At 39.2% G+C, this 27083-nt stretch overlaps 1 protein-coding gene and 1 long non-coding RNA gene across 6 annotated transcripts in view; one reads left to right on the forward strand and one right to left on the reverse strand.

The window, feature by feature from the left end:
• ANGPT1 (angiopoietin 1) overlaps nucleotides 1-27083 on the reverse strand; it is a 185051-nt gene that overhangs the window by 142921 nt on the left and 15047 nt on the right. The gene's annotated exons all lie outside the window — the stretch shown is intronic.
• The window catches only part of LOC118247972 (uncharacterized), a 34803-nt gene continuing 28369 nt past the window's right edge, over nucleotides 20650-27083 (forward strand). The window contains exon 1 of the long non-coding RNA XR_004778636.2: nucleotides 20650-26518. This is a non-coding gene — a long non-coding RNA (uncharacterized LOC118247972). The remainder of the gene's footprint in view (nucleotides 26519-27083) is intronic.

The raw sequence follows: 27083 nt of genomic DNA on the forward strand, positions 1-27083 counted from the left end.
GAATAACATGGCTGTGTTACTCATTTCTTGTTTGGGGGGGCTCTATTGTCTTGGAGCAAATGAACTGTATCGTTGCACAGCTATGAAATAGAAACATTTAACATGTGGGTTTTTAATTGAAGTAGTCAATTAAAAGGCTCTCATTTTTTCTTAACAACCCTTTTGCTAATGCAGTATAAACTGTAACAATTGTCTAGAAGCATTGTGGAATGATTTTAATGAAGTGCATACAAGCTCATAATATATGAAAACTTTTCCTGACTCTGTTTTAAGTTTTTTAATTGTCATTGCTTGTTTAAGCAAAACTCAAAATTTATATTTAATGTATGCTAAAGAACATTGCCTAATATAGAAATCTGATTGTTTGGAATTCAAAACAAGAATGCTGTACTTTCCAATGTCTTGGTCAAATACGTCACAAACACAATCAGTAGGAATTCTTACAATAATTTATATTTTAAATAGATGATTTCTCATTCATATGCACACAGCTATCCTGTATTTTTAATTCTAGCACAAAGCATGGGAACTTCTCAAATATGAAAAAGTAACACTGCACACAAAACCCCTAGTGACCATCTAATAATGTAACTATAATATTTAAATTTCATAATTCTTTAGACACATGAACATGCTCAAAATTTCATAGGCCCTAAGGAGTGGTGGAAGGAAAACAAGAAAAACATGGAAGGTAAAACAAACTATAGAGAGAAAAAGTGGAATCTGTATTTAAGATAAAGCTAAATTCAGAAGGGAAGCACTTCAGTTGTCTTTTCTTCCAAACTTATAATTATCTTTTTCTGACCACATTTTTCAGCAATTGGTAGAACAGAAAAATACTTACTCTAGACAATGAGACTGAAAATGAAGTTTTCAACAGTGACAGAAGGGAAAGTACTTGGGAATTTTTTTAAGGAAAAAAGAAAGTTAGTCACAAATGGTATAATCCAGAGGCAGGTAGCAATAGCCATTCCATTTATGTCTATTTCCAAAGGTAAATGTTTACCCCTAAACAAACTTGGAGTTTTGGACCCAATGTAACTTAGCTAGATATACTAGACGCATAAGATATATTCAAAAATTGTCAGACATACTCCCTGGAAAAGTTAAATTATATGATCTGCAAACTATATTTCATGGCTACAGATGTCAGATTCACTATATGATCAGCAACATATTTCCCTTTGTTTCATGCAGAGACTCATGCAAAATCTGTCCTTGCATATCTTGCCTATTTAAGACTTTATTATCTGAAAACACTGTGTATCTCTGTTTCAGAAACCCATTCTCTTCAACATGTCTGAATCAATCATATCAGCAGCTGATACAAACCAAACATAAATGGCTTTTCAAAGTCTTGGCCACCATGCGTTCTTACAGTCAACTGTCACCAGACAATGGTGTAAAGAAGTATCTGTAATTCTTGACATTTTACCCTTTATGTTTTTTGTTGTTGTTGTTGTTTTCTCTTTTGTATATCATATTGTAGAGATAAACCCTGTTACTAATCAGAAGGCCAGCACTAAGTTTTGGATTAAGCAGAAACCCTTCAATTGATTCTGAACTCCTCCGTGCCTGTGACACAAAGAAAAATATCCAAAAATATCTTACATATCTAAGCAATCATGACTACAAACACCTTTACTTTGAATCAGATGCTGCTACTGTCAATTAAATTGTACTGAAGATTAACTACATTCTAGATTCATGAGCAAATACAGCCAGAGCAGATTATTTTTCTGAGAAACACAGAAAACTGAGCAGGAGAATATATATTTAGCATGGTCTGCTGCCCACCTGCTGATGGTTGTAGGCTGGGGCAGCCTCTAAGGCTCAGGGTGAAGACATAAGCATTGGGAGTTGAAATGACATAGGAAACTGGTACAAGCTCTGGCTACAAAATGAGCTCTTTCCACTTGATGCTGAAAGGAGGTAAACTGAAATTTGAAGAATGATGATCGGCTCTTTGGCAAGTTACAGGAAAACCAGATACAAGGTAACTAAATAAAGGCTATGCAAAAGATGACATCTACATTTTGGTTTAGTGGTCTTCTAATTCTATTGATACCTTTGTTCAGTGCTGAAGAATGTATTATTTGTATTATCACTTATCACCATTATATCCTATTTCCACATTATGTTTCAATGCTTGTTATTGATTTCTCTTAAAGACATTGTCTGTATTTTATCCTAAGGATTTTACACATCATTTAACATTTTAAAGTGTTATAAATTTGGAATAAATTGCATTTGTATAACTTTTACAGTTTATATACTTTTCCAGTAACTTTTTTCTTTTTTTTCTTTTTTTAAGTGACATTAGTTCTAATGCATGTTACCCTGCATAAAAATTTTTCTTTAATATTCCCATCTCCCAAGTAATAATAAGTGTAAAGCTTCTCACAGATACATTTTGGACATATCCAAGGTGTGTCAAAAGGTGACTTTTGGGTGTAACAGGTATCTGTGATTCAACTATAGATTATATCTACCTTGAATTAAAATCAGAGATGAAAGGATAATTTTATAATAACGCTGGTAACACTAAGAGTGACAGCTGCATTGGAACCTTTCACTTGTCCTTGAAATTTTATATTATTGGCAGAAAGTACCACAACACTTGCATGCCTAGTTAGTTGACAAAGCCTAACCACTGCTCACATTCAGGCTCAGCTTCTTGGTTCTTTGAAACGAATTTTGTATATGATATGAAATGGAAAATCAAGTATTTCAAAAATGTAAATACCCTGCAATACTTAAGCAGTTATAATTTCATGACAACCGCAGTAAGTACACAAAGCTTTTTTTTTTTTTTTTTTTTTTTTATGGTTATGCTTAGGACATGGTAAAGTGCTAAATGTGCAAGCAATTATGAACTTGGCACAGTAGCAGTATTTATTTTAAGCTCTACTTGTTCTGCTTTGGTGGAGGATGTTTACTTAACCAGACTCTATTAAACATGCTGAAGACTTTGTACTCTAAAACATTTTTAATTGATGAAACACAGAAGCAATCAATCATCACAAATGGTAAAGAAAGGCAGACAGGCTCAGGCAAACAGAATAAGACCTGTAGGTGTCTTTTTATCTTGCAAGGAGGGAAGAAAAAAAAAAAAAAAAAAAAAAAAAGCTTATGTGTGCTGCTGAATTAAGTGTTTGTGAAAAGAGAAGACCTGATAGTGATGGAGACTGAAGTCTTCTATTTATTTACAAGTAGGGCATGGTGCTGGGAACTCTTGCATGGTCTCTTGCCTTTCCTATTCAACCTCTGACCTAGTGGACCTGATGAGCTTATCCTCTCTTGTGACAGGAAAAATCCACGCTTATAACTTACCCAAATAGTACTGAAGGGGGATGCTTTTCATGCACCATTTGTAAACATATGAAAGCCATTGCACTGCCTCACATTCCTGCTCCAGGAAGCAAGTTCAATATAACTCTGCGCACCAGTAGATGGGAAGCATATCTCCAGCCACCTTACTCTCAGACTGATTCTGTTTTGAGCTTCCAGATGTTAATTTCTAAATTATTATTCTCATAAATGTGTAAGTTTAAAAACAAGAAATTAGCAGAATACAATGTTGAAGCTGTTTCGGAGCATAGCATTTGCTTTGAAAAGGGGATTTATGACAGTTATTTCTTGACCAAAAGCTTAAACCTAAAACACTTGCTCAGATTAAACTCATTTCAGCATGAAATTTTCCTGAAGAAGAATGGCAGGACTACATTCATTGTATAAAAACAATAAATACATTACTTAAATCATACAGATAACAGGGAAGTATTCCAAAGTGGTATAGACATGAGTTTTACAATTGTGAAGTTGAAAGTATATTATTAATTATGTATTAGTTTTATTGATATACATGTATATATATATAAATTTTATTTTATTTTTCTATACAGACTACAAACTGAAACACTGAAAGCATGCATATACATTAACACTTGCACGAATGCATACATACATTCATATTAAATTCCACAACAGCTTCCATTTGAACAAATATTATTAATATTTTTCTCACTATTTCTCTCATATATGATTCAAAGTATTTATGTAAATTAAAATGTTCTTTTAATACCTTCCTAGAAAATTAGAATGCCGTCTGATGTTAAACTCTCCTAAATTCTTCTTAAATTATTGATATTTGTTTAACAAAAGAGGTTTAATTTTTTTGCCTTTTGTTCTGATGAGTGTGATTACAAATCTTGTTAAAGGTATATTTGTTGGTTTTTATTTCTGTCTTTTGACAAAGTGAAAAAATGAATTCCTATTTTTGAGATCTTGATCTGTGAAAATGAAGGATAACACATTTTGTCTCTACTTCTAGAGTTCAAAGACACTAGAAATGGATCGCAGTTTCCTCAGATGCAACCAGTAGTTAATATATAAGATGGATGTTTATTGTTTAGAAAAATGTAGCTTCACTGTGGATCACTAATTGAAATCATAATCTGAACAGTATTGCTTTATTGTGCCTCGGTCAGAAACAATGCACCAGAGAGTGAGGTAGTTAACTCTCTGGCATTGTTAACAAATTAATTTTTGAGATAAATGGACATTGTTCTCACCAACAAGGAGGGGGTGGTGGGAAATGTCAAGCTTAACAGCAGTTTTGGCTGCAGTGACCATGAAATGGTGGAGTTAAGATCTTTGGGGCAGCAAGGAGGGCACACAGCAAGCTTTCTATCCTGGACTTCAGAGAGACTTTGCCCTCTTGAGGGATCTGCTTGATAGAGTACCATGGGACAAAGCAGTGGTGGGAGGAGGGGCCCAAGAAAGCTGGTAAATATCCAAACCTCTGACCTCCTCCAAGCTCAGAAGCGACGCATCCCAACAGAGGAAGTCAGGCAAAAATGCCAGGAGGCCTGCATGGATAAACAAGATGCTCCTGGCCAAACCCGAAACACAAAAAGGAAGCCTGCAGTGAGTGGAAACAAGGACAGGTTGCCTGGGAGGAAAACAGAGAAATCATCCAAGCAGCCAGGGATCAGGTTAAGAAAGGTAAAGCCCTGATTTAAATCTGGCCAGGGACATCAAGCATAATGAGAAAAGCTTCTATAAATATGTCAGTTATAAAAGGAAGACTAAGAAAACTGTGGGATCTCTCCAGAAGGAAATGGAAGACCTGGTCACCGGGGTATGGAGAAGGCTTAGGTACTCCATGATTTTTTTGCCTCAGTCTTCACCAGCAAGTGCTCTAGCTACACCCTCCAAGCTGCAGAAGGCAAAGGCAGGGACTAGGAAAATAAAGAATTCCCCACTGAAGTGGAAGGTCAAGTCTGAGACCAGCTAAGGAACCCAAAGGTGCACAGGTCCATGGAACCTGATGAGATACATCTATGGGTCTTGAGGGAACTGGCTGATGTAGTTGCCAAGTCCCTGTCCATCATATTTGAGAAGTGGTGGCAGTCTGGTGAAGTTCCCACTGACTGGAAGAGGGGAAACATAACCACCATATTTAAAAAGGAAAAAGAGGAAGACCTGGGAAGCTACAGGCTAGTCAGTCTCATATCTGTGCCTGGAGAGATCATGGAGAAGATCCTCCTGGAAACTATGCTAAGGCACGTGGAAAATGAATGACTGGTGAAAGCCAACATGGCTTCACTAAGGGCAAATCACGCCTGACAAACCTGGTGACCCTCTACAATGGAGTTACAGCATTAGTGTACAGGGGAAGAGCAACTGACATCATCTACCTGCACTTGTGCAAAGCATTTGACACTGTCCTGCATGACATCCTTGTCTCCAAATTGGAGAGACATGGATTTGACGGATGGACCATTTGGTGGTCAAGGAATTGGTTGCATGGTCACACTCAAAGAGTTGTGGTCAATGGGTGGCATTCCGCAGAGGTCAGTATTGACATGCTGGAAGGAAGGAATGCCATCCAGAGGGACCTTGACATGTTTGATAGGTGGGCCCGTGAGAACAACATGCGGTTTAAAAAGGCCAAGTGCAAAGTCCTGCACCTCGATCAGGACAATCCCAAGCATGAACACAGACTGGGCGATTTGTGGATTGAAAGCAGCCCTGATTAGAAGGACCTGGGGATGTCAGCTCAGGAGAAACTCAACATAACTTGGCAATATACACTTGCAGTCCAGAAAGCCAACCATATCCTGGGCTGCATCAAAAGTAGTGTGGCCAACAGGTCAAGGGAGGTGATTCTTCCCCTCCATTCTGCTCTCATGAGACTCTACCTGGAGTTCTGCATTGAGGTCTGGGGCCCCCAGCACAAGAAGAACATGGACCTCTTGGAGTGAGTCCAGGGGAGAGCCACGAGGTTGATCAGAGAGTTGGAGCACCTCTCCTATCACAGAATCACAGAATCGTCTAGGTTGGAAGAGACCTCCAAGATCACGCAGTCCAACCTCTGACCTAACACTAACAAGTCCTCCACTAAACCATATCACTAAGCTCAACATCTAAGCATCTTTTAAAGACCTCCAGGGATGGTGACTCAACCACTTCCCTGGGCAGCCTATTCCAATGCCTAACAACCCTTTCAGTAAAGAAGTTCTTCCTAATATCCAACCTAAACCTCCCCTGACGCAACTTTAGCCCATTCCCCCTCGTTCTGCCACCAGGCACGTGGGAGAATAGACCAACCCCCACCTCTCTACAGCCTCCTTTAAGGTACCTATCGAGAGCGATGAGGTCGCCCCTGAGCCTCCTCTTCTCCAGGCTGAACAATCCCAGCTCCCTCAGCCACTCCTCATAAAACTTGGTCTCCAGACCCCTCACCAGTTTCATCGCCTTTCTCTGGACTCTCTCGAGCACCTCCATGTCCTTCTTGTAGTGAGGGGCCCAAAACTGAACACAGTACTCGAGGTGCGGCCTCACCAGAGCTGAGTACAGGGGCACAATCACTTCCCTAGACCTGTTGGCCACACTGCTTCTTATACAGGCCAGGATGCTGTTGGCCTTCTTGGCCACCTGAGCAAACTACTGGCTCATATTCAGCCGACTATCAACCAGTATTCCCAGGTCCTTCTCGGCCAGGCAGCTTTCCAACCACTCATCTCCCAGCCTGTAGCGCTGCTTGGGGTTGTTGCTCCCCAGATGCAGGACCCGGCACTGTTGAACTTTATACAGTTGACCTCAGCCCATCGGTCCAGCCTATCCAGATCCTCCTACAGAGCCTTCCTACCCTTGAGCAGATCGACACACGCACCTAACTTTGTGTCATCTGCAAACTTACTGAGGGTGCACTCGATCCCCTCATCCAGACCATCAATAAAGATATTAAAGAGAACTGGCTCCAGTACTGAGCCCTGGGGGACTCCACTACTGACCGGCCTCCAACTGGATTTGGCTCCATTCACCACAACTCTTTGGGCCCCGCTATCCAGCCAGTTTTTAACCCAACGAGGCGTACGCCAGTCCAAGCCACAAGCAGCCAGTTTCTTGAGGAGAATGTTCTGGGAAACGGTATCAAAAGCCTTACTGAAGTCAAGGTAGACCACGTCCACAGCCTTTCCCTCATCCACTAAGCGTGTCACTTTGTCATAGAAGGAGATCAGGTTCGTCAAGCAGGACCTGCCTTTCATAAACCCATGCTGACTGGGCCTGATCGCCTGGTTGCCCTGCAAGTGCCGCGTGATGACACTCAAGATAATCTGCTCCATGAGCTTCCCTGGCACTGAGGTCAAACTAACAGGCCTATAGTTCCCCGGGTCTACCCTCCGGCCCTTCTTGTAGATGGGCGTCACATTTGCTAGCCGCCAGTCAACTGGGACCTCACCTGATAGCCAGGACTGCCGATAAATGATGGAAAGCGACTTGGCCAGCTCTTCCACCAGTTCTCTCAGTACCCTCGGGTGGATCTCATCTGGCCCCATCGACTTGCGTACATCCAAGTGCTGTAGCAGGTCACCAACCATTTCCTCGTGGATAGTGAGGGCCACATCCTGCTCCCCATCCCCTTCCACCAGCTCAGGGTACTGCGTATCCAGAGAACAACTGGTCTTACTGCTAAAGACTGAGGCAAAGAAGGCATTAAGCACCTCAGCCTTTTCCTCATCCTTGGTAACTAAGTTTCCCCCCGCATCCAGTAAAGGATGGAGATTCTCCTTAGTCCTCCTTTTTGTGTTGATGTATTTGTAAAAACACTTTTTGTTATCTTTAACGGCAGTAGTCAGATTGAGCTCCAGATGAGCTTTGGCCTTTCTAATTTTGTCCCTGCACAGCCTCGCAACATCCTTATAGTCCTCCTGAGTGTCCCGCCCTCTTTTCCAAAGATTATAAACCCTCTTTTTTCTCCTAAGCTCGAGCCACAACTCTCTGTTCCGCCAGGCCGGTCTTCTTCTGCGCCGGCTCGTCTTTGGGCACGTGGGGACAGACCGCTCCTGAGCCATTAAGATTTCCTTCTTGAAGAGTGCCCAGCCTTCCTGGACTCCTCTGCCCTTCAGAACCACCTCCCAAGGGACTCTGCCAACCAGTGTCCTGTACAGCTCAAAGTCAGCCCTCTGGAAGTCCAAGACAGCGGTTTTACTGGTCCCCTTCCTGACTTCGCCAAGAATAGAGAACTCTACCATTTCGTGGTCACTCTGCCCAAGACAGCTCCCGACCACCACATCTCCCACCAGTCCGTCACTGTTTGTGAACAGAAGGTCTAGTGAGGCACCTCCCCTGGTAGGCTCTCTAACCAGCTGCGTCAGGAAGCTATCTTCCACGCTCTCCAGAAACCTCCTAGACTGCTTTTCTCTGGGTTGTGTTGTGCTTCTAGGATATGTCTGGGAAGTTGAAGTCCCCCACGAGAACAAGCGCTGATGATTTTGCAACTTCTGCCAGCTGCCTGTAGAACTCCTCATCCATCTCCTCATCCTGGTTCGGTGGTCTATAACAGACCCCCACCAGGATGCTTGCCTTGTTGGCCTTCCCGCTGATCCTAATCCATAGGGACTCAACCTTATCATTCCCAGCCTCAAGTTCCACAACATCAAAACACTCTCTAATATAGAGAGCCACACCACCACCCCTTCTGTGCTGCCTGTCTCTTCTGAAGAGTCTATAGCCAGACATTGCAGCACTCCAGTCATGAGAGTGGTCCCACCACGTTTCCGTGATGGCAACCAAGTCATAGCCTGCCTGCTGCAAGATGGCTTCCAGCTCCTCGTTTGTTACCCATGCTCCGTGCATTAGTGTAGATGCGCTTCAGTTTGGCCGTTGCCTTCTCCCCCAGCCTTGCCATTGTTCCTCCTGGCACAGCTCCAACAAGCCTTATTTCAGCCCCATCCCCCTTCTTACCTAGTTTAAAGCCCTCTCAATGAGCCCTGCCAGCTCCTGGGCTAGGATCCGTTTTCCCCTTAGAGATAGGGACCCATCTGCAGCCATCAGGCCGGGTGCCAAGTAAAGCGCCCCATGGCCAAAAAAAAACAAAATTTCTGTGTTGGCACCAGCCTCTGAGCCACGTGTTAATCAGGTGGGCTTTCCGTGTCCTCTCTGTACCCCTCCCTGCCACTGCAGGGATAGACGAAAACACCACCTGTACTCCCGCTCCATCCACTAACCGTCCCAGTCCCCTAAAGTCCCGTTGGATAGCCTTCAGGCTTCTCTCTTCAATATTATCACTGCCAGCCTGGACTATCAAAAGAGAATAGTAGTCAGAGGGGCGAACCAGGTTGGGAAGCTTTCTGGCAACATCCCTGACCCTGGCCCCAGGGAGGCATCAGACTTCCCTATGGGTAGGGTCAGGCCGACAAATAGGGCCCTCTGTTCCCCTGAGAAGGGAGTCACCTACAACGATCACCCTTCTATTTTTCTTGGTGGAGGCAGTCTTGAGGTGTGGAGTCGACTTCCTTGCCCTAGGCATCCTCCCGGGTAGACTTTCTACCTCATCCTCACACACCGGTATCTCAGGCTCCAGGGCCTCAAATCAGTTCTGTAAGGGCACCTGGGAAGGTGGGGCCGGTAGGGGGGGTGTCACCTGCGAGGTCGAGCAGGGACCTGCCTCCGTTCCTCCTCAACTCCTAGGTCCCCTCCCTCTGCCCAACAGCAATAGGGCAGGGGGTCCACCCCCATTTGGGGTGTCTTACCCCATTACCTCTCCTTCAGGCCCTGCAGGGAGTCGCTCCACCAGTCTATCTCCTGCTCACACTCCCTGATAGCCCTCAACCTATCCACCTCCTCCTTGAGTTCTGCCACCAGGCGGACCAGGTCATCCACCTGCTCGCACCTCACACACACAGTCTCTCTGCCTCCCTCAGATGGCAGCAACAGGCTCAGACACTCCCTGCATCCAGAGACCTGGACTGCCACATTTTTGAGCAGGTAGTCAGTCTGGGCGGTTACAGACTTTCTAGAGAGAGCACTATGCCTGGTGTAGACCATTGCAGCCTAGCTAGTGGTTGACAGCCGTTAGAGGAGTAGTTCGTATGGTCGGGGATAACGCTCTACCTTCTCTGCCCTCCCTGCGTGAACTGCCACGCCACTCCCTCCTGACGTACCACGTGCTCCCTAGGGGCTGCTTTTGAACGGCCGGGGAGGGGACGCTGCTGGCTCCGCCTACGCCTCGTCTGCCGCCCGCGCAAGGGCTGCCAGGTCCTGGCGGCTCCCTCGAGTGGCCTCGATGCTGGAAAAAAAGCCCTGCCTGTCCCGATCCCCCGCTCCGCTGCAGAACACATCTGCCCCGGAGCTGATCGCCTTGGCAAGTGAAGACAGGCAGAGGGAGTTGGGGTTGTTTATTCTGGAGAAGAGAAGGCTCTGGGGAGACCTTATAGCAGCCTTTAAGTACCTAAAGGGGGCCTACAGGAGAGGTGGGAGGGACTGTTTGTTAGGGAGTGTAGTGACAGGACAAGGGTGAATAGTTTTAAACTAAAAGCGGGTAGATATAGATTAGATATAAGGAAGAAATTCTTTACTCAGAGGGTGGTGAAGCATTGGAACAGTTTGCAACAGAAATTGTATTTGCCCCATCTCTGGATGTGTTGAAGGCCAGGCTGGATGGGGCTTTGAGCAACCTGGTGTAGTGGGAGGTGTTCCTGCCTATGGAAGTGGTGCTGGAACTAAATGATCCTTAAGTGTCCCTTCCAAGACAAACCATTTTATGATTCTGTAAATTAATATTATGTCTGTGTTCTCCAAACGTTAGCCTATATAAAATTTTGTGGCATACCTCAACTAAGAAGTAAACTTAGCCCAGTACTTTACTGATTATTTCATAACTCGTACATAAGTATTAATCTCATGAACTTCGGTGCTTATGTTATTTTATAACTATAAAATTCTTCTTTTTGGCCGGAAATCACTACCCAGACATAGCCCAGACCTGGCTGCATCATCTGGTGCTTTAGTGGGTATGTGAGGAGAGAGCGCCAAGAATGAATCTGCTCCTTCAACAAATGCACCCAGGGTACATGAACACACTTTCCACTGCAAGCTAGTTATAATTATTTGTGAATGTTACCTGAAATAAACATATTTTTCAACAGTGTTCATGAATCTCCATAAACATCTGCAATACATGTGGATTAGCGTGTGAATGTCAAAAAAAGGAAAAAGCAACTTCAAGGGAGTTTTATAATGGAAAATATTTTCACTCCTTAAGTGACAGGTCGTGACTAATGCCCTGCGAATTAATATGAGCCAATCTGTGTGACCTACAATGGTCACACAGAAAAAAGAAATAATTCTCCCATTATGTCATTTAAATGTGTTTCCTGTGTTTAAATTCTGCAAGACCATTACAAAATAAATTATAAAAGTCAGTAGTTTTGTATAAGGACAAGATGTGGTTTTTGTTGGATTTGTTTGTTGTTGTTTGTTTGTTTTTGTATAAAAAATAGCCACTTAAGAGAAGGGATGTTCATTTAATATCTAAATTAAGAAAGATTCTGCTCTAGGGTCTAGCCCTTTGTGGCAGCATAATTCCCATTGTAACATAAAAGAAAAGGAAGTACATTTTGTCTATGTCTTTCTAGAAGCAGATAAGTTTATTATTGCTTTTTATTTATATACCACCCCACAAACAGCTTCTCCCAAATATCTGAGTTTATTTTCCTTAGCAATCATATTTGTTCATGATTACTCATGTCCTTATCTGACTTAGCTGGTTATGTGTCATCTATATTAAATAATTTCAATTCCCATTAATATCAGCAAGATATAAAAATAAAAGCCAATAGTGAATTCTTTTTTTTCTAGTATAGTAAGGATAAAAATCAGTTTTTACTGTCAGACTTTGGTAACTTACTGAACAAAATTTATAAAGGAATCTCCTCAGATTAATGTTCTCCCTTTAATGTTGCTTAACGTAATACAGAAAATGACTGCAGAGAAATACTTTTTCTGGCTGTTTATGTCAACTGACAGAAAGCAGAACACAAACTTTGTCAATAATGCAAAGAATTCCTAGCCAGGTCCTCTGAAATTTTAACCTTTTCTAAAAAACTTATTAATGATAATCAAATAGTCTGACATCTATTAATGTAGACATTCAGCACAAAGTAAACTCTCAGAAATATTTGGGATTATTTTGCTTGTAAAACTTTAGCTGATTGTCTGTCTTGCAACATTGTATAGAGCAGGTAAAAATGAGACTTCAGTTGAATAAAATAATGTTTTTATAAGGAAGATCAAAACAACAAAGATATTTACTTTTTTTTCTTTTTTAAACAAATTGTATCATTAATAATTTTGTCAAGTTTTTCCTTGATGCTGCTTTTTCCTTTACTCTTTTTGTTTTTCATTTAGCATTTGCAATTTTCTCTAACTGCACGATTAACTAAGTAAAAATGAAAGCACATTACTAGTTTAATTTTATATCTAGTAAGACATTTAGGCACCTGCATCCTAAACACTGAATGTATGAGAGCATAGCCTTGAGAACAATGTTTGAACTCAGAATATGAGCTGGTGTTCTAGCACTTGGAAGAGGGCACTTATTATTTATTAGAAAATAGTTGAGTACAGAAATACATTTCATTCCTTTGTGATGTAGGTAGACTTAGGTAGTCTGAATCGTGAGCTGAAAAGATGTGCTCTTCTGTACTTGGCATCAGGAATCCAAATATATTATTTTCATAAAAGACATACAGAAATATTGTTCAAAAGCTGTGATCACACTTCATATATTTTATTATATGCCAAACCTGTGTTGACACCTTTCTGATCATTATAAATCATCACAGTGAAGACAACACTTAAACATGAAGTATAAGACCTCAATTATCTTTTCAAGCAGGAAAGCATTCAGTCCTCAACCTTCTGTCCAACAACTTACCAACACAGAAGAGAGACTGAGTAAGATTCTTAAACAGGTCTTCTTAAAACATTGGAAAAAATTAAGGAGTGCATGGTTTTGAATAGTAAATTATGAGAGATGTTATTGCAGTTTAGAAACATTTTATTATTATTATTATTATTAGTTAGAAACATGTATTTCCCTAGTAAGGAGAAACACAGAACAATAAGAATTTGTTTAAATGAAGAAAGATCTTAAGAGTATCACTTGTCCTTTCATGTGATCCTATATGAAATCCTGGATCCATGACAGCCACTAGCTTTAGCTGTTGTATTTTCTAAATACACTCTATATGTTAATCTATAGTTTAAAATGTCCTAAAATCACGAGGGATTTTAAAGCTAACAACTAATGTTTATTGGCACTTCTGTTTAAGAGTTGCTTGTAATGAGTCTTAAGTGTATTCTGAACATTAAACTTTAATGCTTCTGGCAAAAAAAAAGTATGTAATAAACATGATACTTTCTGCTTTATCTGAAACACTTCTTTTAGCTGTTAATAATATCCTTTTGTAAAAATTATTACTTCTATGTTTCCTTTTCATATCCATCTTAGTAACTGCATACTGTGACATGCAATTGTGGAGGTTTCTATTGAACAGAAAGTACTTGAAAAAGGGAAACCAAACATGGACTGTATTGCTTGCTTTGACAGCCAGAAAGTTTAGGATAGAAACTCAACAATATCACAACTTTTCTTTCTCTCTCTCTCTTTTTTTTTTTTTTTTTTTTTTTTAATGGTCATATAAAGTCTCTGAATAGGTTTCTGTGTCTCTCTGTGTAGTTGTTTTCAGACAATTTTAGCTGCTTCTCTTCTCACTGATGTTTAATCATATGCTTGATAAAGTTAAATTTTGGGTCTAAACCTTTGTTTCAAACAATGCATTTCTATTGCACTGTCAAATACCAAGAAGCATTACTTCACGTAACAAAAGTTAACTGAGAATTAAGCAAACTGCTTAGCAGAGGCCCAATACTACTGCAGTGCATGCTTTGAACTCAACCCCTCTCTGGTCACAGAGCTATCCCTACTTCACAGAGGATGGATTGAGAGACAGGCTGTGGCTTTTCTTTCAATTCTGAATTTGGAGAGAGAGCAGCAGAGTAAGATGATGACCAATTTTCTCCTAACGAATAGGTGGCAGGAGCAATTCTTCTTGGGAGACTCCACGTGCTGGGGCAGCGACAGGAAGTCAGAAAGTGGTTTTATACAGAACTGCCTGACTCAAGAGAGAAGACTGATAGTCTCAAGAGAGATTCTTGGAAGACTCAAGAGTCCAACAGAGTGGATTAAACAGGACAAAACTTAGCCTATTTTTTTTTTGTTGTTGTTCTTATCAGATCATGCACTGGAAGGTTTGGAAAATTCAATACCTGATGAAACAGCAACAAGTTTGAGAGATAAAAAAGACTGTTTTCAGAAGCTCCTCAGGCAAGAAATATTAGAAATGTTGGGGAAAACAAACAAACAAAGAAGAAAAACTTTTCCTATAGCATTCTTAAGCCAGATATTGCACAGTAAAGAAACTGGCATAGTTCATATGCAAGAAGAATCCAAATGAGCAACCTGGTCTAGTGGAAGGTATCCCTTCCCACGGCAAGGGGGTTGGAACTAGATGATCTTTAAGGTCCCTTCCAACTCAAACAGTTCTATGATTCTATGAAATACTAAGCTATGGTAAGCACTGGAATGTTTGGAAGCTATTTCATTGAACTTGAAAATTGAACTTGAACTATGATCTTGTCACTAGAAGTGAATTTCTCACACATAAAATTCTGGTAATCCAAAGTAAAGAGGAAGGATAACATTCTGCATCTGTATCCAGAGACTAGAGATGTATTTTATTTCTTTAGACAGAAAAATACTGGTAATAACAATAACCAAAACCAGTAAGTATCCACATTACTGGAACCCTAGCAACCTTGTCACTTTTGTTCTGGAATTCTTTTTCATTTTAGTTTATATCTGTAAATTACACAAACCACATTCCAGTTTTAAAAAGCAACAAGCCTCATAACCATTATGAAAAGACACATGTTCAACTTGCCAAAAATGTCTGTTTATTTCTGAATGAACATCTAACTTGTTTTAGCTGAAATCAGTTGCCAAGCTCCAGCTGATTTTAGGGGAAATAGAATTACGATTGTTGCAGAATTCCAACATAAACACATACTCACATACTATACATGCATCTGCATACATCCTTACGTGAAAATAACCTTGGGGTCATAAAAAATCAAGGATTTGTCTTGATTTCTATTGCAAATCTGGAGCAAGAACTGAAATCAAACTTCTGGAGCCATCACAAGATACCTCAAATGCTCTTCTTCCACATATCAGTGTTTCCAAGAGCATAACCTGCAGAAACTTGCAGAGGTCCCCCAAGTTAACACACTTAACACTCCAAAACTGTTTCTCCTTAATTCCAAATTATTGTTATAAGGATTGTTATAAGCATGTTTCATGAATTGGGCTCAAATGCAAGGTGCAATGCAAACTTTATTTCCAGGTAGCATTTGTCCCTTCCACTTTCAGGCTTCTGTGTAGCTCAACACAAAGACATCCTTTACAGGCTCCTTGTTCTGCAAAGAGCAACTGAATGGATTCACAGAAAGTCCTGGGACTGCCAGCTGCAAAGGTCCAGACTCCCAGGTCCTCCAAGGTTAGCAAGCTCTTTGCTCAAATTCAGCCTGGACAGACATGAAGCTAGGAGTTTTGAAGCTCATGGGAGCCATAGCATCCAAGTGCCAAGGTTTCAGGGTCAGCTTTGACTCCTAGGCACTCCAGTTCCTCCGTACCCTGGGATCTCAGGGAATCCAAGACCTGCGGCACAAAGCCAGATCAGACTGGCTGTCTCTGAGCCAGGATTGCATTTCCTTTCACAGATAATTACAAAGAATAGTTCCTGATCAAACAGAAACTATATTGGAATCTTCTTGAAACTACCTGAGCAGCAGAATAAGAACTGGAAAGTAATCTATAACAAATTATCAAAAGAAAAGAAAATAGTTATAATAAATAAAAACAGTACAAAGAAGAAAGAAACAAGTCATCTAGGTGATGAAAAAGAAGTAGAAAATTATAGGTAATCTCAGGTAGGTAATATAGGCATGGTCCTAAAACTGAATAATTTTTTGTTTCTGTTTTCCATATAATTATATGGAGACGGGGGGGGGGGGGGGGGGGGGTGAAGTGGGGGGTGGGGGTGGGAAGGGCAGATGGTTATTTAACATGAGGTTGTAGAAGAGGAATATTCTACCACCAATTAAAAATAATCTCCAAGCATTTTGACAAAGGCAAGATGTTCCCAAAATCCCCAATTAAAACTCCAATGCAATTTTTACATTAACTTAAATTTAAGAAATATATATATATTTATACATTTATCAGTTTAGTAGAGTAGCCACAACATATTTTCGTTCAAATGGGGACTGAACAAGTCCCCATTTCACCTCCTCAAACATGGAGGTGAAATCCAATATTTTACTTTGTATGTTGAAACCAAAATCTGGCTTAAAGTACCCCTGAGGTATTTTTGATATCCCCATGGCTTTGAGTTCAGACACTCTTGATTAAAAAAATAAAATAAAAAATCATGATTTTTGTACTATTCTTTACACATTCTACTTGGAGATAGCACACTGAGCTAGATGTAGCTTTGATTTGACTCCATACAGCTGCTGTCATATTTCTTATTGTTAAGAATAGAAAAGAAAAGAATAGAATAGTTCAGTTGGAAGGACCCTGCAAAGACCATCAAGTCCAACTGCCTGACCACTTCAGGGCTAACCAAAAGTTAAACCATATTGATGAGGGCATTGTTCAAATGTCTCTTGAGCACTGACAGGCATGGACATCAACCATCACTCTAGAAATTCTGTCCCAGTGTTTGACCACCCTCACATTAGATTTTTTTTCCTGATGTCCAGTCTCAACCTCCCCTGGTGCAGCTTTGTGCTGTTCCCCGATATCCTGTCATCAGTTACCAAGGAGAAGACACAGGCACCTCTCTCTCCACTTCCCCTCCCCAAGAAGCTGAACAATGAGGTTGCCTCTTGGCCTCCTCTTCTCCAGACTAGACAAACCAGTTGTCATCAGCCTCTTCCCATAGGACATCCCTTCCAACCCTTTTACCAGCTTTGTTTTCCCCCTCTGGATGCATTGAAGTACTTAACTATCCTTTTTATATTGTGGAGCCTAGAAATGCACACAATACTCATGGATAGACTGCACCAATGCTAAACACAGTGGGATAATCACCTCTTTTGACTGGCTGGATATGTTGTGTTTAATGCATACCAAAATGTGGTTTGCCCACTTGGCTGCCAGTGTCTACTGCTGACTCATGTTGAGCCTACTGTTATATGGAGGAACTATTTGTGAAAGAAGAAAGATGGTCCAAATAGCTGTTAGTTTTACCTCAGTAGTACCTTTAGTTGGTAAACTATTAAAATTCAGATATAATTGGAGAAGTATAACAATGGTGAACAAAGAGAATGTGCTTTTTCATATATCCTACACAGCTGTCATTTCTTCCACATAGGAAATGCAATGAAAGTAATTCACCTTGAATTCCCTGACTCTGCAATATTTTAGTAGATAACAATGATAAAAATAATGATACCAGTACAATGTTAATGATTTGTTAAGGAAATGACAAAAGACACGAAGCACTTGGTTGAACTAAAAGGAAAGTGTGAAGTGTTAATGGAATTCCTAATAGTTTGATGTGGATACCAACTTTATCTGGTACTGTTCTTAGTGAGTTACACACAAACACACAAAGAATTTTAATTAATTTTACTGATGTCTAAACATTAAGACATATTTTAGACAGACAAATATCTAGATTAAAGCATCTGACAGGAAGAAGAGGATGATTCTGAAAATGGAACAACAAAGGAGAGAAATATAAATGTCTGTTCTTAGACTCATGATGTCATGTGTCTGCTAGAAAAGCATTATGCTGTCTGTATTTGTTAAAGTTTTCTAGACAAATAAGATCATAGGGACAGGAATAATTAGTGTAATTCTGAACATCTGCAATCAGATTAATATAAGCAAGTACAGAAAAGTGCTTACTAGAAGCATGGAGGACTACACTGAAAGAATTTTTTTTGTTTGTTTGTTTGCTAAGTATCTTCCTTGTTAAAAAAAAAAAAAAAAAAAGTATGCTTGTTCTCTATAAAAAGATCCATGCTTCCTATTTTTAAACTCTTGTTTCCTGTTCACAATATATCTTCCAGTTGATCTTCCAGTTGTTCAGAATATTCAGCAGAGCTACTCTGCTGTGTGTGTGTTCATGTCTTACTGCTATATAACCTCCTAACAGGTGAGGCCAACTGCATCCTGGGCTGCGTCAACAGAGGCATGACCTGTTGAGGTCAAGGGAGGTGATTGTCCCCCTCTACTCTGCCCTTGTGAGCACTTGGAGTGCTGCGTTCAGGTCTGAAGCCCCCAGAACAAGAAAGTTGTGGATCTGTTAAGGCAGGTCCAGAGGAGGGCCAGGAAGATGCTCAGAGGGCTGGAGCACCTCTCCTACGAAGAAAGGCTGAGAGAGCTGGAGCTGTTCAGCCTACAGAAGAGAAGGCTCCAGGGTGACCTCATTGTGGCCCTTCCGCACTTAAAGCAGACTTATAAAAAAGATGGTGAGCGACTCTTGCTCGGTCAGATAATGACAGCACAAGGGGGAAAGGTTTTAAACTAAAAGAGGAGAGATTTAGATTAGAGATTAGGAGGAAATTCTTCACTCAGAGGGTGGCGAGGCACTGGAACAGGTTGCCCAGAGAGTCTGTGGATGCCCCATCCCTGAAGGTGTTCAAGGCCATCTTAGATGAGGCCCTGAGCAACCTGATCTAGTGGGTGGCATCCCTGCCTATGGCAGGGTGATTGGAACCAGATGATCTTTAAGGTCCTTTCCAACCCCAGCCATTATATGATTCTATAATTCTGTGTGATGAATAGGAAAATCAAGATTTAGATGACTCTATTAATTTCTCCAAATCTGATAGATGAACAATAGCACTTAATCACAGGAGAAAACTACACTAAACTTAAACTAAAATTGTGTTACTAAGAGCTAGAACTTGTTTTCAAAGAAATAGAGGTCAGTATTAGTATGATGGATAATAATACCTGCATTACAAATAAAATTATTAGTGCTTACATCAGAGCTATTATATGGCTCAATTTTTCACTATAACCAGGAAAAACAAAAACAAAACAAAAAATGATGACAACAACAACAACAAAAAAAAACTACACGTATTTTCTGAAAGAATTGTTTAACCACAAAGACATCCACATTATTTTTGATGACTTTAACATTGTGCCAACTTTCAAACAGATCAGCCTGTGTTGGAGAGATTCCTTTTCACATTCGTAACACAGTTAGCTAAAGTTATTTCTGAAGCCAGTATATGCAGATTCCATGGCAGTAAATAATAAACAAAATATGATAAAATGATTCTTCCCAAATATATAGTCTGTTATTTGAAATTGCAAATGTTTAGAGTCTCATTCAATATTCTTCTGCTCGAGCACTCATGAATTCCTGGATGCGACATAATCCTTTCTTCATCTGACTACCAAATAGTATGCACAATTAACATAGTTTAGGTATTTCTGGATCATAATTGGAGGGTAAAAAGGTTTATATATATATTAAAAATTTTCTTATACTAAATGATGCTGAAGTATTCCACAGCCTCCTTGGTGTTGAAATAAGAGGAAACTATCACTTTTTCAGACCCAGCCAAGCATGGTGAGTCTCTGAAAGAAAAGTAGGCCTCACCAGAATTTAGACTGCCATCATACAAAAGCTCCTCTGTAGGAACTATCAAAATCTCCTGCGCTAGTAATGATTATTAGTTCAGACTGTATTCACAACCACAGCCTCAATTCTCACCATAGTCCCTAATACCAGGCAACATAAATATCTTTGAATACCTTCATAAGGAATTTTCTAGTTGCCTTCATTTAAGTCCTTATGGGTATTGTCCAAAGAAAGAGCCATGCATCTGGCTATGATGGGTATGGGCAACAAATGCAAAACATAAGTAGAAGCAAAATGGAAAAGAAACATGCATTGAAGTTAGTGGCAATTTAAATCAAGAATCTGCTCAGAGCCATATTTTTCAGACATAATAACATTATTACTTGGAATTTTCTTATCTTTCCTTCTTCCTATAGAAAATTTAATGTGCTTCCTACTCAGCATTTGTATAGTGTCTGTCCTGCTGATGTTTCTTACATATATACCAATTTATTGTTTGAGCTTATGTGTTTTTAATAGTTAATTTCTTTACATGCTATGTGATAGAGATAACAACAGCTTGACATAACAAGCTGGCTTTTCCAAACTAGAAGACACTGGGAAAAAAACTGTAAATCAAACAAAAGTATGCTATTCTAAATATTTATATGAACATAGCTTTCAAAGACCTACAGTAGAAACCACATGGAAACATATGAAGAGACAACTAAAATAGTATACAGTATAGTAAATGTGTTAAATTTGGAAATATGCACATAGTAGTTGTATAGAAAAGCTCAATCCTGTCCTTTATGTGTCTGAAAACTACACAATCTGTAGACAAATACGCAGCAACATCAGTTTTACTCATAAAATATCAATTAGATACCCATATTGTCATAGTTATTTGTTCTGCAGTGAATGATGTTTTGCTTGGGAACCAAAATAAAAAATCTCTATGAAGCAACACAAGAAGAATATTGAGGAATTTGGCCCAAATCTCTGCCTAGAGACAAATCCCTTTTGAAAATATTCATACTTTGTAACCATTATACAACAAGTTCATCTCTGCTATTATTCCACTACCTCTGCTAGAGCTCTGCTACCACAAACTTGATCCAAATTGGATCCTTTTGGTGACTTTTACAGTGAAAATTAATCTTACTCATCAGTTCAAGTTTTGCTTTCAGCTTGCCAGTGTAAAACATGGAAGCAACTCTATTGATGGGATATGTACTGGAGAGGCAACTTCCCACCAAAGCCTGCAGCAGACCAGTGCCTGGTCCTGTCCTTCAACTCTGCTGCAGGTCTCCAGGACAGCGTGGGACATGGAAGTGCATGGCCTACTGCAGTCAAAGCAAATGTATCTCAAAAGTAAATAGACCAAAGTATTAGCTGAGCATACACATATGTATGAATTAAATTTACCTTAGGTACATATATGACAGATTCATTCACAAATTCCAGGCTAGTAGAGAGTTCAAAGGTCCTGATAAATGTCTGCTTTTGCCCTTTTAAAGATTAGAAGCAAAGCAAAACAAAACAAAACAAACAAACAAAAAACAACCAACCAAAACAATGACGGAAAATTCCATAATTTAACATGCTGGATAAGAATGTGGAACTCTGTTGCCTTTCTTGACTTATCAATCTCAAGGCTACCCTACATGCTATCTTACAGGTCTAATCTTCAGAAGAAGTTGATTTTGAAGCTCCTAAGAGATGAGCATAGCAATTTGTGTGCTCTGATTGCTACCCATCTTTGAAAATTTAATCTACATACAGATTTTCAAAAACACTAAACATCCACCTGTCCTCCTGAAGTCAAGGCTAGCTATTACAGCCCTTTTTGAGATCAGAGTTTACATTTTTCACCTAACATACATGTTCTGAATGCATATGATGCTCTTAAAATAGTTCTAAACCTCAAAGAACATATATTAAAAGGAAAACAAATTATAAAGTGCTTCAAAACTACAGTAAAACTGTGTGATTTTCCTATTGGTGATTAAACAAAGAGATGTAATGTACATTCTTTGTGTCAAATAATACTGGGTCTATGCATTTCTTCAATCATTTGGATAAGTTCTTAGTATGACTCATGTAAGGCAGCACATGTTCTATATTTTACCTGTCATCACATTTAACCCCAATGGGGAAGTGATATTGTTGCTAATAAATTACAGAGGACATTTTAAGGCACTTTCAACAATTTTCAGATTTTACTTTCCATGTTAAAAACTTAGGAGTTAATGCTGTTAGATAGGTTTCCATATCTTTTCTACACTAATGGGAAGCAACGGACTGTAACACAGCATTTTTTTTTATTTTATTTTTACTTTTTTTTCAGTTCAAGAAAGGTTTTTACTTGCTAAGATGAGGAAATGGCTCTCTTCATTTGGCTCACAGAAGTTGATGTCAAACGGTTTGGCTTTTACATGAATGGTGCTGAGGAGAAACTGCTCCACAGTATGACCACCCCTTTGCATGTCAGGTCGTAGAATCATAGAATCAATCATAGACCTTGTGACAAGGGATTGTTTCTTAAGAAAGAAAAAAAAAAAAAAGAAAAAGAAAAAAGGCCCTGAAAATTGAGTGAGAAAATTAATTGGTGTGCATGAACACAATAGTTCTGGCTGGCCTGGTTTTCATTCCAGTGAGGTGGGTAAATTTGTCAAGGCAGATCATAGCAAACGAGGCAAGAACAACTAGGAACCAGCTATACAGGAAGTCTTCCATATAACAGCAGTAGCTACCCACCAACATTTTTATATTAGCGTAATAGATAAGAAGACTGAGGAAATTATACCCCCAAATAAGAAAAAAATATTTAAGTTTGAGCACCCCAAAAATTTGTTTTGCTTTGCACAAGAGCTAACTAAACTCATGGCTTCACTGCTCAAAGCAGCACCTCTTGATGAAAAGCCTGTTTTCTATGTTTCTACAACATGGTTTAAATTTTGGTTCAATGTGTTTTCTTTTTGTTATTTGAAAAGCTGCAACTCTCAGCAATGACACCTCTAGTTTGGCACCCTGAAACACAGGTTTTGAAAAAAATTTTTTTTTTTTTTTTTTGAATGAGGTATTGGTGACCATGAGCATCCAGATGCCTTGCTGATTTATATCAAAACCATTCTACTCAGTTTTATTGTTGGCTACACTTGGATTTCTCAAGTATCAGAAATACCTTTTGTGCATTTTGGATTTTCCAGTGGATAATGAAAACAAAATGAATGCCATCACCAAAACTTCTGATTGCTGTGAAGCTTTTTTTTTTTTTTTTTTTTTTCACTGATGTCTGTAAAACATGTTGAGTACAGGCTATAGAAGTATGAACATTTGTTGCCATTATTTAAGAAATGAATGCAAGACACTAAAGAAAGCATGGAGTCTCCGTCAATAGTAAAGAGAGTTATAATAGATATATGCACTGAACATATGTCATGAACACCACTTCTTTCATAATGCCAGAAACGAAATCAGCAGTGTTTGAAATGAGGCTCTGACTGCACTGAAATTTCTTGAAGTTCTGCCTTTGACATCACTATAGCTCAAATTTCATTGTATATGCTTTATATATACATCAGAAAACATAAGTAAACTGTTGTTCATAATTTGAAACATAATCATTATGTTAACAATTTCTAATCAAGTTTGTCAGTAACTTGGTAAACTTCGTTCCAAGCAAAAAGTCCTTGAAATATTTATTGTAATTGCATTTCACCTGTGTTAACAACCTATGTGTTCCTGCTCCATTGCATGTTTTGTTTAATCTATATTATTCAGTTGTGATGAATAGTGAAGGACAAATGTTTTAATTTTATTTTATTTTTTATCTGTTATATGAAATTAAAATAACTATCAAAAACCTTCATTACTTGCTTAGAGATAGGAATGCAACACAACTTTTGGATTTAAGGATTGGGCATACTATTTTTTTATGTATACAAAAGAAATCCCAGAGGAAGATGTTAACAGTCAATTTGTGTTTGTAATGAACATCTTTAATACACAATCATTTTGCAAAAAAGCACAATATAAAAGAATCACAGATATCTGAATTTCATCATTTGTTAGCAAAGATAACACAAGCAGAAAAACATAAGAAATTTAAAAATTCTAGAAAGAAGAGAGAGAATTAATGGGGAGGAACACTCCACCACTCAAGTGGTTCGTCTCATTTTTAAAAATTTATCTCATCACCTGCACAGTAAGCTTTTTTTGTCATCAAGTTGCAGCATAGAAACACAAAAGTACTTGGGCTTGGTGACTGGCATACAGTATTAATAGGCACCATCATCAGAAGATGCCAGAAGGATGACAAATACCCCTATCAGCCAAGACAAGCATGCTCCTTTGAGTTCAGAAGAAAAGAGCTCCTAGCTTTCTGATCATCTCTGTGACATCCAGATAGGCATTTCATGTATGTTACTACACATGAATCAATGCACTATTACCATACCTTCAATACGGATCTACTTGTTTGTTCCACCACAGAATTATAGGAACTTTCTCTTAAGCAGTTTGACAGTTTGACATTGCTTTTTTTTTTTTTTTTTTTTTTTTTTGTCCTTTAGCATGAGCTAAATTAGCCAGCTAAAAATATTTTTCTTAATTAAACCAAAAACCGGGGAAGTAGAAGAAAAGTTACAAACAGTTCTCTTTGAACTCAGATGTCTCTATGTCTCTAGTTCAGTGGGAACAGTTTGCATAATCTTTTCTATATCAACAACATTCCACATGCATATTCTCTCTATCTTCTTCACACACACACAAACACACACACACAAAAAAAAAAAAAAAAGGAACTGCAGAAGCAACTGTTTCCAGATAAACAGGACAACACCAATACAGTGCATCCCTTTTCTAACATTTTAGCTGTGCCTGGACATACATATTACACTTAGGCTTCTCCTTCAGACCCCAAGATAATACTGGAACTTGATTCTACTTTCACTTAAGTCTGTGGTAAACCAGTCACTTTGTAGCAGTCTGCTGATACTCTATCAGAAGGAAAATGTTTTCCAGTGACATTTCCTTCAGTTTATGAAAAAACTCTTTTTTTTTTTTTTTAAATAAAAAGAAGATTAATTTATATATAAATACATAGATAAAAACAAGTCAGATGACATTACTCGGTCAAGAATTCTAACCTTGTGTCTGAAAACTACAAAATTTTGATTTGGATATATTGCCTTCTAACATATTGCTACCTTTACCTGAGGTTTCAAGCCTTCCAATTAAAAGGTTTCTAACTAGACTGCCTCTGCTATGAAGCAATTCTATCTCAAAGAAATGCCCAAATAATCTGCTGAAAACTTCAACAAAAAGGATCTTACTATTTTAAACATAAAATAAACCAATACATTTCCTGTCTGGCTTCAGCATAAGAAACCTTAAAAACTCAAATGGCCCCTGAAAATACGGGCCACATAGAAACCAAAACTAGGTTTAAATTCAAATAGTCTTCCACATCAGTTTCAGGCTTTCCTTTTCAACAGAAATCTTGCTTCTTTTTTGGTGTTTGGGGGGGCTGGAAAGAGCAATACAGAAAAAATCTTACAGCCAAAGTTGCAGTTGTATTCTTTTTGATATGAACAAAAATGGAAATGCTCAAAATATCATTATTAAATTGTTCTCATGGCATGTGCATCCCACTTTCAGGCCTGGGTAGTGCTAAGAGAAGACTGTGCACATAATAAAGCCTGTACACACAATCCTGTCCTCAAATGAGCAACAAAAAAAATGTTTTTGAAGTTTGTCTGCTTCTCATGGACTGGGCTTGAGCCTTCTTTCAGCTGCTGCAGATTGACATTGGCATCGTTCCACTGATACCATTGACACTATTTCTGATTTACACTGTTGTTCCAGGTCTTTCTAAAAGTGTGTTTTGTTTTGTTTTGTTTTTTTGTGTGTGTGTTACAAAATGTCACTGCATGTGGCATTAGCTGGTATCTTTCTAGGCATGTGAAGGGAAGACGTGGCTAGGAATAGAGACTGTACTATCATCTCTGTCCTTGATGTGGTACCCCACAAATTTATGCTGACACAATGCAGGGATTGTAGAGCATATTGTGAAGCAGTACACCATCTGTTTTCTGCCTCTGCTCTTCTATAAATAACAGATTTCAGTCTCCATGGGTGCCAGGCTAGCATTTTGCAACATACCCCTCGAGCCCTTCAAAATTCCTCCTAGCCCTCTGGGAATTTCCTGTTCTGCCAAGAAATTTTGTCTGGACAGAACTGAGGTCTGTCCCTTACCGTTAAGAAATCCCTTTACAAAAAGGCAGAGATGTGTTGAAGTACTTGGCTCCAGAGAGCCTGCGCCAAGAAGTGGACCCAGAACTTCTGCTGCCCCTGGAAGCTCTGTAGGGAGGAAGGGGCAAGGAATCAGCTTCAGCTGGGTGGACCTGAGGTTGGGAAATACCCTTTCCTGGACAGGAATCAAGCTCACACTTTACCACTGAGCAGCATTAGGCCAAGCTACTCAGGAACTCATTAACATCACACTCCAGGTGAGAGTCAAGAGACCACTTTTTCCAAGTTTGTAGTCCTTTTGAGACTATTTAATGATAATGGCTTTATTTTGTGGAATGTGTTGAAAACCTCCTTTGGGTTTATGTTCCCATAGGATATTGTTTTTTCTAGTCACACTTTTTGGTAAGGGGCTCATGGTAGCAACACCTGGAAAACACGTGATAGCAATACCAGACTAAGCCTAATGGAAGAAAAAACAAAATTAATATCTACTCTGTTAGAAAAATCACCAAGCAATTCTGACTTAGAATGTGGAGCTGTCTCACAATATAAAACTTGTATTGCATTATGAGTAATATTCTAAAAAAAATCTTGCTGCAGCTTGCTTATAGCCTTTCAGAATGATTTTACTATGGAAGTGAAAATGTGACAGCGTTTAAAACCACACTGACCTAACTAACATTGAGGGCAGTCAGCTTGAAAATTAAGAAGAATACAAATGGAAAATTTACCCTAAAACACATTTCCAGTGTTCCATCATAGTAAGTTACAGCCCAGAGAAAAAGAACCAATGCTAATTCTAGTGTCAGTGAACCAAAAAAT

The sequence above is a fragment of the Cygnus atratus genome, chromosome 2 (genome assembly GCF_013377495.2).
Source record: "Cygnus atratus isolate AKBS03 ecotype Queensland, Australia chromosome 2, CAtr_DNAZoo_HiC_assembly, whole genome shotgun sequence".
NCBI lineage: Eukaryota > Metazoa > Chordata > Aves > Anseriformes > Anatidae > Cygnus > Cygnus atratus.